Here is a 16,321-nt window from a genome sequence, read left to right as displayed (position 1 = left end):
TTCCAATTCACGAGCAAGGAATGTTTTTTCATTTGTTTATATCATCCACAATTTCTTTCATCAGTGTTTTGTAGTTCTCCTTGTACAGATCTTTCACTTCCTTGGATAAATGTATTCCTAGGCATTTTACTTCCTGTGTGTGTGGCTACTGTAAATGGCATTGTGTTCTTGATTTACTTCTCAGCTTAAATGTTAAATGCTTTCAACTTTTTCCCATTCAGTATGATGTTGGCTGTGGGTTTGTCATAGGTGGCTCTCCTTATTTTGAGGTATATTCCTTTTGATGCATAGTTTGTTAAGGGTTTTTATCATGAAAGGATGCTAGATTTTATTGAATGTTTTTTCTGATCTACTGAGATGATCATATGATTTTTGCTTTTAATTCTGGTTAGTACAAGGCATTTTGAAAGAGATATTGAAAACAGAAGGGTAAGAGAAGGGTAATACATGAAAAACAGGGAGCATTAAAAAAAACCCTGGCCAGGTGTAGTGGCTCACATCTGTAATCCCAGCACTTTGAGAGGCCAAGATGGGTGGATCACCTGAGGTCGGGAGTTCGAGACCAGACTGACCAAGATGGAGAAACGCTGTCTCTACTAAAAATACAAAATTAGCTGGGTGTGGTGTCGCATGCATATAATAATCCCAGCTATTCGTGATGCTGAGGCAGTAGAATCACTTGAACCCAGGAAGCGGAGATTGCTGGGAGCCAGGATCACACCACCGCACTCCAGCCTGGGCAAAAAAGAGTGAAACTCTGTCCCAAAAAAAAAAAAAAAAAAAAAGGAAACCTTCATTCATTCACTTGTTTCAAAAACTTTGCTGAGGGCTAATCTTAATCTTAATATTGAAGCTTTTAAATTATCTTGTGTTTCAAAGATCTCTGAGAAAATTATTTCCTTTGACAATGTTATCCCCATGTTTAAGAATATAAAATCTGTATATTGAGCATACTTACCAAATTTGGTTTGAACCATTATTATTGCTTCTAATAAAACTCTCATTAATATCTTTTATATGTTGAATGTGTTTGTCTTGCAGGTGGTAGGTGATGGAGACAGAGAAAGAGAGATAAAGAAATACAGAGAGATACCTTGTTAACTCAGAGATATTCTAACAAATTTTTATAATGTCATCAGAGATTTTTCTACTCTGAATAATTCAAATCATTGAGCTTTTGCCTTAAAAAAATGCAGAATACAAAGAGACTTATCATGTGAGTGCAACTACTTCTGCTTTCTCAAAAGGTTGACCAGGCTTATGGTCTTTGAAAGGGCAACTGAGATAACCATGTGCTCAATACAATTAGAATATATCTAAACTTTTTAATGGTTTACCTATCTTCTTTTTCACACATCAACTCGAATGGGTAGGGAAAGAGGCTTATAAACAAGAGAAAACCTAACTAACTATTGAAGGAATTCAATCTGGCTAAAACGTGGAATATAAAGAGGAACGGCAAGAGATGAAGTTAGATAGGCCAGATAATAAGGGTCTTACAGGTCATGTTAAGGTGATTAAATTTTATTCTGAGGTTAATGAAGAATATTTGAAAGATGTGAAGCAGGGTTGTGATTTACTTTATAGTAAGACCATTTCTCTATCTGAAATGTGATAATGGACTTGGAAACACTACAAGCAAAGAGATCAGTTAGGAAGCAGTGGCATTAATCAGCTAAAAGATGAGTTTAAAAAGTTGGGAATCAAAAACGTATTTAAAATTATTTTATGTAAAAAACTATCCCTAAGCCTCCCATTACTGGACAGAAAGTATTAAACAGGAAGTATTAAAGACAAATCGTTAAATGATAGATCCTAGAGCAGTTTGCTTGTACGTAGCTGATGGCCAATGTTGGTCCAGACAGTATTTTAAAAAAATTTGCCAAACTTTAAAAATCAGGAAATTACATACACACAGGCACATACATCCAGATTTGTAGCTTCTCTAGGTAACAGGAAGATGTTGTAACCTGGGCCATCATTCCCACATAGTAAAAATTGACTACAGCTGGTTAGTGATTACTCCTCTTAAATAGGGCATACATTCTCCAGTTTTTTTGAGTCTGTGCAATTTTTTACTTTCTTATCAGCATGGATACCATCTGTTAATTACCACTGATCACCTCTACACTTCAGTCGTCTATTTCACCTATATTGCCTCTACAGGCATTTGAGATTGGGACTTGTGTATAAAAGAATATGTAAATACTTTACTTAATTTTTAAAATGACATTTTAAAATGACATTCTGTTTTCAGGAGGAAATCAGTGAGTGACAGAAACACAATATACTAGAGATTTCTGAAAGAAACATGTACAAGGACATGAGAAAGTGAACAGAATAATTCCTTGTATCATCAATGTAGGAGTAATCACAGGCCTTTATTTAACTTGGTGCCACATATCACTTGGTGTCACTTTGGTCTCATAACAACTCAAATCTCTTCTCTCCAAAAAAGAAAAAGTACATTTTAAAAGTTCAACTTGGATTTAAAACTTCTTAAAATGAACCAAATACACAATCAGCTATTCATTAGCTAACTACCTCATCTAGATTTTCTTCAGATAAAATTATTTTTAAAGTGATTAAGAAAGAGAAAGAACAGAATACCAAAAGTAAAAGCAGAAACACTTGCCATTTTAGATTACCTTACCAGAAAAGTATTCTAATATTTGTACCAACACTGTTTTCAATTAAATCTAATAAGCAAATATAATTCCAAGGATATGAAAAGGAACTGCTAAGATAATTGTTCTGAAAGCACTCCAATTAAAGATGAAAATACATAATGCTTTATTTTGGCAAAATAATGATCCAGTGGCACAGACAAGCAGTCACTTCTGTAACATTTAATAATCTGTAGAAAAAATGCAAATAGCAACAACCCCCAAAACCTCTATAAATATAAATCTTAATCAGAATATAAAACTGTGTTCATTTTCTCTTATAGAAAATAAAACAAAAAATAATCTTCACATCACAACCTACATTGTAACCATACGTTTTACTATATGAACATCTAATTCATTTTAAAAATTAATATTAAAAGTAATTATAGCAAGGGAGCTTTTTGCAATTTATTCCTGGCTAATATTACATTTTAAAATATGTTTTTAAAACCTAAAGAATAATTTAAATTATAATACTGACAAATATTAGACTTTGAAAGTCATTTATTTTTTTCCAAAATTCTTTATTTTTCAAATTTCAAAATCACTATTCTTTGTATATATAACAACATTTACAGAAATGACTTGTGTGTATTTTTTACCATTTAGCATAAAGACATGTCATTCGTAATTTTCTTTTAAGTGAAAAATAAAACTTTAGTAAAAACAGTACTATATATCAGAGAGTTGTTCCATAACTAACTTATGATTTTAAGCAAAAGTAATATAAAAATGAACAACTTGTATTAGACAAGAGTATACAGATCAATTTTTATCATCTTTGTTAAATGAATAATTTCATAGAAAGCCTTTCAAATTCATTCAAATGAATACCAAGATACCTATTAAATAAGCTGATTTTCCTAGGGCAACTGTAAGAAATGAATTGCCAAGTCCAGTCAACTTCTAAAGGCCCTGTGAGCTCTTCTAAACCCAACTCTAGGTTAGTAAAGTAGAATTACCAGGCAGAAGTGGAATGTCTACAAATAGAAGGTGAGTTACTGTGTATACTGATGTCAAAGTAGTAAACTCCTTACTCCCCCAAGACAGGAGGAAAAAACAAAGGTCTCATTAAGTAGATAGTATTTCCTTTCACATATACAGCAGTGGGTCAAATGAGGAAATGCATAACTGATATCTGAACAAAGAAGATTTTAAAGATATAATGACTAATGTCATTAACAAATGAAATTGCTCTCAGAATACTGAAAAGATGCAATGAGCAAAAAACGTGCTATTAATATTTTAGAAGTGCTTGCTCTGGGAACACAACATTTACAACTCCACTAAGAGAAAACAAAGGGAGGCAGTATGAAGACCATGAAATATAAACAAGTTTTTGTTTGCCAATGCAGTTGTACAACAGTATGAAAATCAACAATAAATACTTTATGGCATTCTGGTAGCAAAAGAAGCCAAGCACTTGGGTCAACCTGCCATTTTTTCTCTATTCATGTTTTGTTACTGCTTTTGCTCTTTCCTCCTAATCTACAACTTCTTATCATTTCTTTTCCCTTTTGCCTATGTTTAATGTCTATTGTTATCTAAGACTGCTATTATCACTCATCTAAAGGGTCCTTTCCTTTTTCTAGGCACTGTATTGAGAAAATGTCTAAACTGGCCTGAGATAACCTTGAATCACTGTTGTCAATAATGTTGCCAAACATAATTCCATGATTCAATCCAATTATATATTATCTCAACTTTACTCAGCCTTTAAGGGTTTTTTTTTTTTCCAATTGTCAGTTCTCTGATTTCAACTACTTTTCCTAAAAGATTCTCTAGTTCAACCAAATATTTGTTCTATAAAACTTGATCACACATCTATAATATTTATTAATATAGTACCTGATATACTAAAAGCTGCCCCTTCAACAGTTTATAGCCTAGCAAGAGTGACAAGCCCTGTAAAATGTGCTAAGTAGTTTATAATGAAAACACATACTGAAAGCTATAATGTAATTAACTAGCAGTTACTATTTGCCCAACTCCATGTTAAAGACTTTTCAAGACACCATTTCATTTTATCCTCAAGGAAGAGGATTTTGCCCCATTTTTAAAAATGAGAAATGGAGATTGTTCAAGGACACATAGCCAGTGCATGGCAAAAGAGAATTTAAAGCAAGATTTTGTTAATTCCAAACCCAGGGGCTTAACAGTTACAAGTCTTAAAAGAATAGTAAAGTATGAGCCCAATAGAAAAGGGCTATCCTGTGTTTATACTGTATTCATATCCTCCTATATACATGCATCTCCCAACCTGAATGCCTTTTCTGAAATACTATTTTTCTCTCCTTTAGAACTTGCTCCAAACTCACCTCATGATTCCTTCCTGATAATATTGCTTCACTATAATTGCTCCCTCAGAATCTTTGTTTCATTTCTGAAATATATTTAGAGTATTAAATTTGAACTCATTTGTAAACATTCTTTATAAGTAATTTCACAGGTGAGTATTCTATGACCTCAACTATTATTATCACACTTGGAAGTAGGCAGCAAGCCAGTATTTCTTTTGACCAGCCTCGGGTACCCAGTGTAGTAATTTACTAATGGTGACATAAAAGTAATACTTGGGGGAGCACAAATCAATGATGAAAGAGTTTTACTGAGTAAAAAGCAGTACTGTTATTTTCTAAATTGTCTTTAGTTATACTCTCCAGAGGTTGATAATAAAACATCATACATTAGATCAAAGAAAAATAGAAAAAAATTTATAAAATTTTGAGGAAAGAATAAACAATAACATAAAAGCAAATATACTCCTATGAAAAAAGAGCCCAAATGTGAAATAGGAGCTACAATATACAACTTCATCTATTCATGTGTACAAATATTTTCATTTCCCTATAGAAAAAACTACTTAATAACTGTTTAGTAATTAGTCAACTCTCTTGATAGTGAAACAAATAAAAATATACATAATCCTTGATTAGATTCATGGATATAATTGAATATAAGCATTTCATATTTTATGTCTTGAATTGGGAATTTTATATAGCAACTGGTTTTCTATTACAGATATTTTTCATATGGCTTTTTATATAATCATTTTTTCTTATGAAACATATACATAGAGACTTTGTTGTTGCTCTTGCCTCAGACTATGTTTAAGGCAGCGAGTGGCATGTGAAGTGCGACCATAGCCGTTAAAGCTAGGAACAATACACATTCACAATTTTAAAACATTAAAATATAAAATTAAAGGGCAAAATATGGAGCATCATTTTTACAAAGGTAGTGGGTGGAAAATTCATTATCTTAACAGTGAGCAACAGAATCATCCTTACAGAGGGAATTAATTTAGAAAAAAAAATTGATAATTCACTTGGGGTGAAAACAGGATCAAAGAGCCTGCTATGTTAGGTTCCAGTATATAAATAAGGATAGCTAATTTGCTTTGCATCATAAATGATCAAAAACGTAAGGATAGGTGGGTACAGAGAAGAGGGCTGACAAGGGGAAGAGAGAGAGAAAAAGAAGACATCAGCAATACTGAATTAAACAAAGGCAAGACATGACGCTGAAGGAAGTGGCAAAATTAAAATCTGGTGTTAGAGTAACAAAAGGACTTTCAAGAACAGACGTCTCATATTTCATGTGAAATTCTTTGTTAGTCCTATAATGAAGTGCTGTCCCTCCAAATCCAGATATTTATAATAAGGTGTAATTTTTTATGTCTTTTGTGGGTAGATTTTGTAAATGAAGATGAATTTCAAATCTGGAACAACACAATGGAAAAACATTCAGCAAGCATACATGACAAAAAGATCTCTAAACCGAATTCATTCAGTAAAAGCAAGAGCTCACAGAAAGCAGCAATATTGACAATATGAAATTCCTCTTTTACCTTACCTCTGCAAAGGATTTTGTAATTACAAATGAAATAAGAGTCCAGTGGATCTTACCAATCTTTGGAAACAAACAGATACAGTCTAAGGAATATTTGAAATTTACATGAAATTAGAAAGATGCCAGTTATATAATTAACTATAATTTAAATATTGATATTCATTAAAAATAGATAAGATAATTAAATTGGTATGTACTGGTGAAAAAATAAATCATTAAGAGAAGTAGATACTTAGAATAAATTATCTAGATGGAGATATATACAATACCAGCACGTCATTAAAATTCAAGCTTATGGCTGGGTGTGGTGGCTCACGCCACACCCAGGGAAGTGTAATCCCAGCACTTCAGGAGGCCAAGGCAGGTGGATCAGGAGATCAGGAGTTCAAGACCAGCCGGACCAACATGGAGGAACCCTGTCTCTACCAAAAATACAAAAGTTAGCCAGGCATGGTAGCACGTGCTTGTAATCCCAGCTACTCAGGAGGCTGAAGCACGAGAATCGCTTAAACCCGGGAGGCAGAGGTTGCAGTGAGCCAAGATCACGCCATTGCACTCCAGCCTGGGCACCAGGGAGAGACTGTCTCCCAGAAAAAAAAAAAAAAAAATTCAAGCTTATTTGCTGGCACTGGTCATCTTTGTTCAAAAGAAACTACAGGTTTCCACTTAAATCAAGGTGAAGTAACAGATACCAGGCTTTATGTGCCCATCTTATTAAGAAAACCAGAATAACTATATAAAAACACTGTTTTCAGGCAATGAACAAGAACGCTGAACTATGACTCTGAGAGAAGGGAAACAAGTAAATCAATCCCCATGCAGTCTCCAAGAGGTAGCAGGGAAAGAAGGAAGCCACACAGAGCTTTGCTATCTCACTGAGTTGAGGAGACAGAGATCCGTCTGGGGAGGCCAAGGCAGCTAAAATTTGTGGGAAACAATACTGAGATACTAAGGCTATCCAAAAATAGATCTCTAAAGTTCTGCATGGAGATCCATTCCAGATATTAACTCACAATTGATCTGCCGACGTGTGAGTAGAAATCACTTAAGACCAGAAAAAGAATCACTGGAAAATTGTAGAGCAAACAATTTTCAGAGTTCACAACAGTTCAGAAGACAGATTTCCACCATTTATAATGAAGAGACACCCAAGAACACTGCGGACATTCAGAAGAGACCCCAGAGAGTCATGCTTTAGTGAGTGCAGCTGGAGAAAAAAAGACATATCATCTACAAGAGAACAAAGATGAGAATTACAGCCAACTTTTCATCAGAAACTATCAAAGACAATGGAGCATACTTTAAAGCACTAAAAGAAGACAGTGAAATCATCAATTTACCAATCTAAGCCCAATATAAATATCTTTTAATAATTAAATACGTTTTTCAGACAAAAACTCGAAAAATTATTGCTGCTACATCAGAAATGATAAACCAAGTTCTTAAGGTAGATGTAAAATTATATAAATAGAAATTTGCATCTATACAAACAAAGTTATAAAAATGACAAATGTATGATAAAGCATATAAGGATTCTCAGTTTAAACACTTTAAAAATAATTGTTTAAGGCAAAAATTATTGTAGGGTTTAGTAAACTTATAAAAGTAAGAAAACAGGCAAGAGGAAGAAAAATGGAAGTATACTATCTTAAGATTCTTATACTTTTACATGAAGTGAAATAACATTATTCGGTGGTAAACTCTGAAAAGTTAAACATCATGTTGTCAACTTTGGAGTAAACACTAAACAAATAAACAAAAAGACGCACATGCTGAGACAAGTGGAAACAAAATATCATAAAATATGTCCATTTTATCTAAAAGAAAGAAAAAACAGGGTGACAGTAACAAGAAAAAAAAAACAGATAAGAGAAATAGAAAACAAACACCAAGATAGATTTAAGCCTACACATAGAAATAATTACATGGAAAATAAATGGTCTAAATACTCTAATTAAAAGGCAGAGCTTGTCAAATTGAATTAAAAAAAACTATTTACCATCTAACCAGAAAAACTACTTGAAATATGAAAAAAATAGATTAAAAGTAAAGGCTGAAAGATAAATAATATGCAATCACTAACCAAAAGAAAGCTGGAATTTCCATATTAAATCAGAAAAGAAGTTCTGAGAGCAATGAGTAATATTAATACAAAGAAGAGAGTTACATAGTGATAAAGGGGTCAATTCATCAGAACATAATAGTCCTAAAAGTTCATGCATTTAATAAATATCTTTAAAATACATGAAATAAAAGCTTACAGAACTTAAAGAGAACTAGAAAATACGTAAATTAGAGACTTCAACATGTCTTTCTCAGCAATTGATAAAACAAGTGGAGAAAAAAAATCAGTACATACACAGAAGACTTAATACCATTAACTGACTTGATCTAATTAACATTTGTAGCCCATTCCGTATTTATAAAGTCCATGTGGAACAATCACCAAGATGGATCACGTTCTGGGTCATAAAAAAATCTTAATAAATTTAAAAGATTAAAATTATACAAAGTATGTTTTTCTCACCATAACAGAATTAAATTATAAATCAGTAACAGAAATATATATGGAAAATCCCAAATATTAGAATCCCAAAATTCTTTCAAATGACACATGGATCAACAGAATTATAATAGAAATTAGAAAATGTTTTGATTGAAAGAAAATGAACACACATCATGTCACAATTTATGGAATGCAATTAAGTCAGTGCTTAGAAGTAAATAGGCTTAAATGCTCATGTTAGAAAAAGAAAAAAAACTCTTAAATCATCTTGCTTAAGCTTCCACCTTAAGGAAGTTAAAAAAAAAAGTAAAAAAATTGAACCCTAAAATAAACAGAAAGAAGAAAATAATAAAGGTGAAAGCAGAAATCTATGAAATAGAAAATGGACAAACAATACAGAAAATCAAAAAAACCAAAAGCTGGTTATTTAAAAGAATCAATACAATTGGTAACCCTCTAACCAGATTTATCAAGAAAAAGAAATGAGAGAAGACATCACTCAGATTATACATGCATCAAAAGCATAAGGAGAAAATATTATGAACAACAAATGACAATATATTCAATAACTTAGATGAAACAAAAAAAAATCCTTGAAAGATGTGAGTCAACATGAAATAGATAATACAAATAACCATTTTCAAAGAAAGATGTTAAACTTAAGTTTAAAAACCTTCTCAAAACAAAATTTCAAGCCTATCATAGCCTCACTGGAGAATTGTATCAAACGTTTAAGCAAAAAAAAAAAAAAAAACAAAAATAAATTGATTCAACATAAACTTTTTTCAGAAAATCCAAGAGGAAGGACATTTCCCAACTCATATGATGAAGCCAACATTACACTAATTCAAAACCAAAAACATTACAAGAAAGGAAAACTACAAATCCGTATCTCTTATGATCACAGACATAAAAATAAGTCCTTAACAATATTTTAGCAAATTTAATTTCCCAATATATAAAACACATAATAATAAAACATGACTAAGTGAATGCAAGATGGACTTATGATTCAAAAAATATATTATGTAATTCCCCATAACAAACTAAAAAAGAAAAGCAAAAAAAAATGATCATCTCAACAGATGTCAAAAGGCATTTCAGAGAATTTGACACCTATTCATGATAAATATTTTAGGCAAAGTAGAAGGGAACTTCTCAATCTTATACATGGCATCTGTTAAGGACTACACTGCATCCCCACCAAATTCCTATGTTGAATCTCTAACCCTCAATCTGACTGTATTTGGAAATAGGGTCTTTAAGGGCATAATCAAGGTAAAATAAGGTAGCAAGGGTGGAGCCCTGATCTGATAGGAAGATAGCCCTAGGAATGAGAAAGGAAGAGACAGCTGTGCTCGGTGGCTCACGCCTGTAATCCCAGCACTTTGGGAGCCCGAGGTGGGCGGATTACGAGGTCAGGAGATCAAGACCATCCTAGCCAACATGGTGAAACCCCGTCTCTACTAAAAATACAAAAAAAAAAAAAAAAAAAAAAAATTAGCTGGGTGTGGTGGCGGGAGCCTGTAATCCCAGTTACTTAGGAGGCTGAGGCAGGAGAATCACTTGAACTCAGGAGGCAGAGGTTGCAGTGAGCAGATACCATGCCACTGCACTCTAGCCTGGCAACAGAGCAAGACTCCGTCTCAAAAAAAAAAAAAAAAGAAAGAAAGAGACACCAGAGCTCGCTCTCTCTCTCTCTCCACCCCCTATGAGAAAATAAATTGCCATTATTTAAGCCACCCTGTTAGTGATATTCTTTTATAGCAGCCTGAGAAGACGAATAAAGCATCTCTGAAAAGCCTACAGCTAACATCCTTCTTTATATGGTGAAATACTGAAAGCACTGAATGCTTTCTCTCTAAGAAACAAAAAAGGATGTCTGCTATTGCCACTTATATATTCAATATTGTACTGGACACATAAGCCAGTAAAAGAAGGCAGGAAAAAGAAAAAAAAAGGCATACAGTTTGAAAACAAAGGAAAAAAATATATTTTCAGGAAAGAAAAATTGTCCATAATTGTCCATGCAGAAAACGCTGAGGAATCCACACGAAGATAATAGAACTAATAAATGAGCTTACCAGGTACGCAGGATACAAAGTCTACATAGAAAAATCAAAAGTGACATTTCTATATAATAACAACAAAAATTAGAAATTAATTGTTATTATATACTTTTTGAGATGTGTTTGCCACATTACCCATGCTGGTGTCAAACTCGGGAGCTCAAAGACATCCGTCCACCTCGGTCTCCCAAAGTGCTAGGATTACAGGCGTGAGCGACTGCGCCCAGCCAGAAATTAAAAAATTTTTAAGTGCCACTTCAAATGACACCAAAATATGAAATGTTTAGGAATGTTTTAAATATATGCAAGTCTTGTGCCCTGCAAATGACAAAACTTTGCTGACACAAGTTAAAAATGACATCAATAAGTGAAAAGACAACAACTGAGTCTTTCAGTTTATGAAATACTCAATATTGTTACAATGTCAATTCTCCCCAAATTGTTCTATTGACCAACAAAATCGAAATTAAAATTTCAGGAGGTTTTTTTGTAGATGTTGGCATATTTTTCTTATACTTTATGTGGAAATACAAAGGACACTAGTCATTAAGGAAATGCAAGTTAAAACTACTATACACCCAGGGACCGGGTGCGGTGGCACACGCCTCTATTCCTGGCACTTTGGGAGGCCGAGACGGGCGGATCACAAGGTCAGGAGATCGAGACCATCCTGGCTAACACAGTGAAACCCGATCTCCACTAAAAATACAAAAAATTAGCCGGGCATGGTGGCAGGCGCCTGTAGTCCTAGCTACTCGGGAGGCTGAGGCAGGAGAATGGCATGAACCCGGGAGGCGGAGCTTGCAGTGAGCCAAGATCGTGCCACTGCAGTCCAGCCTGGGCAACAGAGCAAGGCTTCGTCTCAAAAAAAAAAAAAAAAAAAAACCACTATATATCCAATAGCTAAAATTTAAAAAACTGGCCATACTAAGTGTTGGCAAGCATGTGAAACGACTAGAATTCTCATACATTGCTAGCGGAAATGGAAAATGGTTCAGACATTTATAAAACAAGTTGGCAGTTTTTTATTTTATAAAGTTATACATGTAAACATATACTTACTTCAACTCATCAATCTCACTTCTTTTTAATTTACCCTAGGAAAATAAAAACTTATATCCATGCATGGACCTGTATGAGAATGTCCATAACAGCTTTATTCATAAAAGACAAAAACTCAGCTTAACTCATGATACCTAAATGTTCATATGTGGATAAACAAGTTGTGGGATAGCCATAAAACTGACTACTACTCAGCAATAAAAAGAAGAAACTACTTGAACATGAACAACATAGATGAATCTCATAAGCATTATCCTGAGTGAAAAAAGCCAGACATAAAACACTATCTGCTGTAGTCTTTTACGTAAAACCTAAAAACTGTTGTGTAGAAAGCAGATCAATAGTTGCCAGAGCTCAGCAATAGAGGAGGAGGACTGACTGCACAGAGACGTAAGAAAAATTGTTGTGGAGAAGGAAATATTCTCTATTGAATGTAGTGGGCTATATACCTATTAATGCATGTATACAAATTGTACTTCAATAAGGGTGATTACAAAAATAAGAAGAAACTGTATTGAAATGTATTTAAAAAATCAGTGAGAAAAACTCACAGGTATTTCACTGGAGATGGAAGGAAGGTAAGAAGAAAACACCATTCACTTAGTTTGTAGCTCTTGAACAACATCCCCAACATAGAATACCTAAACTTCCTCAGAGCATAGCTTGAAAACATCTTTTGTAAGTGAAGCATTTTAAATCAATAAGGAAGGCTGTGCTATTCATTAAGGATACTAGCCATTGGAAATAAAACATTAAACTTTTGCCTTAAATCATATATAAGAATAAATTCCTTATAGAATTAAACATAAGAATCAAACTTCAAAAAGTAGCTGAAGAAAAATTTAAATAATTAATCTTATAACTTTATATACGAAAAGCTTTTGTAAGCATAGCTCCACAGCCAGAAACCAGAAATAAGGACAAGATAAACAGATATTGAGAGGAAATAAAAATAAAATTAAAATTGACAATTTAGGGGAAAAGGCTAAAATATAAATGAGACAAATTATTAATATCCTTAAGAAATACAAGGAGTTATTACATAAAAATAAGAAAAAGAGGCCCATACTAATAAAAAAATAAGAAAAATATATAACCAAGATATTCACAAAAGAAGTGCAATGGCTACTAAAAATTTCAAAATGTATTCAACATCAATAAATAAAACAATGCTGAGATACCAAATTTCACACACCTAGTTACTTGTAAGAGTGTGATAAAGGTGCACTTTCAAATACTGCTGATAGAAGAGTAAACTTACATCTTTCTAGAAAGTATTTTGTAATAAATATCAAATGTCTAAAATTTTATCATTTTTAATTTTAAAATTTATTCTATAATCAGATATTAAAAGCCATTTCAGAATTATTTATATGGTGAAAAACTAGATATTCTAAATGTTTATCAATATCAGATGCCACAGACTGCCTTTTTAATGCAAAGCCGTTAAAAATGAAGACATAGACCGGAGGTAGTGGTTCACGCCTGTAATCCTAGCACTTTGGGAGGCTGAGGCAGGTGGATTATTTGAGGTCAGGAGTTTGAGACCAGCCTGGCCAACATGGTTAAACCCTGTCTCTTCTAAAAATACAAAAATTAGGCGGGTATGGTGGTGGGTGCCTGTAATCCCAGCTACTCGGGAGGCTGAGACAGGAGAATCACTTGAACCTGGGAGGTGGAGGTTGCAGTGAGCCAAGATCACACCACTGCACTCCAGCCTGGGAAATAGAATGAGACCCTGCCTCAAAAAAAAAAAAAAAAAAGATATAAACCAATAATTATTGACATAGAAAGATGGACGAAGCAAGTTGCTAGATAAAATACGATTACATCTTCAGAGTAAACTTATTGAAAAAAATCTATCATCCTACTCATCTCAATGATGATCTCATCTCCTCCCCTCTCTAAACACACATACGTGCACACAGACACACACATGCTTGCACACGCAGAGATACACCCATGGGTCTGGAAAGTATACACTAAAAGATCAATACAAGTTATCCATGAGTGGTAAAATTAGGAAAAGTTTCATTTTCCTCTTTATATTTGTCTATATTATCTAAATTATTTACGTGTAATAAAAAAGATTTTTACGGACTATTTGTAAGTTCGAATTTCAAATTGGGCAAGAGAAAGTAAATTTGGAAGTTTTCTAGAAATTAAAAAATGAGCTGTAGCTGGTCATCATAATCAAAGTTTACATAAAATACAATCTACGATGATTTTTTAAAGTGTCAGAATAAAATACTAGAAAAACGCCTTGAGGAGTTCTTTCCCACATGAAATGCTACTTAAGGACCTACTAAACAGTGTCCTTCCACCACCCTTATCCCTCATGCTTTATGTTATGATGACTTTATAGCTCCAATAAAAGATAGCACAGACTTTAAGTTTCATTTCATTTAAAATTATTTCTCAGCTAGGTCTTAAGAAAATAGAATGAAACTGTGGTTTGTGGCTTATTTGAGAAAGATAACCTTGAATCTTAAACCTTCTCTGGCATTTTCTTGATCTTCACTAACCATGACCAAGTAGAATGGTCTCATCTGCAAATTACTAAAAATAATCAGCGCTTAGAAGTGACCTTGGATGAAGCAATGTTAAATTGGTCAGGAAATTTTTTTGAGGCATCACTATTATTAACTCACAATTTTTTCATTTCACTCTGCCACTGATGCTTGGCAGGTTATAATTTTTCATTTTTGCACCTGGATGAAACTCAGTGAAGTAGAGATTATGGAGATAGTGGTGAAGAATTTTTACAATGGGATTTTCCCCTCATTTCATAATATTAGGTTACAAAATGGATCTCTATTTGAGACAACTTATCAGCTGAAGATACATAATCAGACTGTTAAGATAACAGTAATGATCTACAGTATATTTTAAGTTTTTTAAAAGTGCTGCATTCTATTTCGAGAGTTGATGTTATGACCAATTTGTGTACTTGGAAACATTTCCATTAGTGGAGATGGTTTAGGCTGATTATCCTTTTGACATCTTCATGCCTTCATGAGATAGTATGCTGGAGTTAAAGAAAATGACTATAAAAACAGAAAACACTTCTCTATACGAGATGTCTAGTGACACGGCTTGAAAATAAACTTGTACCACTACTAATGAAGAAGAGCTAATCTTAAACAGGTGGCAACTATTTTTTGTGCATGCTTTCTCCTTCTTTATTTTCATAAGACCAGTTCCAATGCCAGTAGTCAGGTCTGGTGACATGTATGTGTACCTATATTCTTTCAGAATCTCCTCTCAGGATGCTACTTACTCCTGACCAGCATATAATAGGCAGTAAATAGATGTAAACTCTCATTCCTTTAAGTAAGAGAGGGTAGAAAATTCCTTTAAAAATCAAGAATGATTCTCTGAAACAGAAGACAATGTTTAAACAGTTAGGATGGAGGCCTAGAGACAAGTCTCTTCTACTCTGCATAAACTAAGAAATGCCCACTTAAGTCTCCAATTCTCTTATCTCAATTCTACCAATAGCATCTAATTGCATGTAGAGCCATGTCTGGTTTGAATACCAAACTAGAAACAAGTACTTCCTAGAAAAACCATTTAATATCCCCAGTGTATCACTTCATATTCCTTAATAAGGAAACTAAATTGCTATTCTCCCCCCCAAACATTTGCATTGGGGTATTGGCTCTAACTGTAGAATAAATATTCTGTTCCTCTAAAAATTTATATATTATTTTACCACAGAATATTATGATGCCTTCACAATACAATTTAGATACAAATGAATCTTTTACCTGATCTTTATTTGTCCAACCACTAGCAAAATATATAAACTGACAGAATAGCTGCATAGTTAAGCACTCCCCTTTGAGTGCCTACAATACCTGAGAATTTAACAGATCATTTGCTTTTGCAGAACAGCTTATAGTAACATTTTGTTTTAACTAAAGTTCTAGAATAATATGCAAAAATGAAATTAACCATACATCCAGGTGAAGCTGGGCCTCTAGTCTAAATGCATTTTAAAAACAACTGGTAAAAATCTAGTATCAAATATATACATTTTCTCTATTAATCTGTGAATTTTATTAGAATAATTTTGAAAGAAGGGTTCCTTATATTTCAATAAAAGAAAAATTCTGACCCAAATTTGGAAATCTTTTTGTATTTGTAAAATTATTAAATGT

At 33.2% G+C, this 16,321-nt stretch overlaps 1 protein-coding gene across 16 annotated transcripts in view; it reads right to left on the bottom strand.

Annotated features, from left to right (window-relative positions):
* The window catches only part of NAALADL2 (N-acetylated alpha-linked acidic dipeptidase like 2), a 1,364,432-nt gene that overhangs the window by 1,286,119 nt on the left and 61,992 nt on the right, over nt 1-16,321 (bottom strand). The gene's annotated exons all lie outside the window — the stretch shown is intronic.

This window comes from Gorilla gorilla, chromosome 2, assembly GCF_029281585.2.
Source record: "Gorilla gorilla gorilla isolate KB3781 chromosome 2, NHGRI_mGorGor1-v2.1_pri, whole genome shotgun sequence".
Classification (NCBI taxonomy): Eukaryota; Metazoa; Chordata; class Mammalia; order Primates; family Hominidae; genus Gorilla; species Gorilla gorilla.
This window is presented reverse-complemented; position numbering and strand designations above follow the sequence as displayed.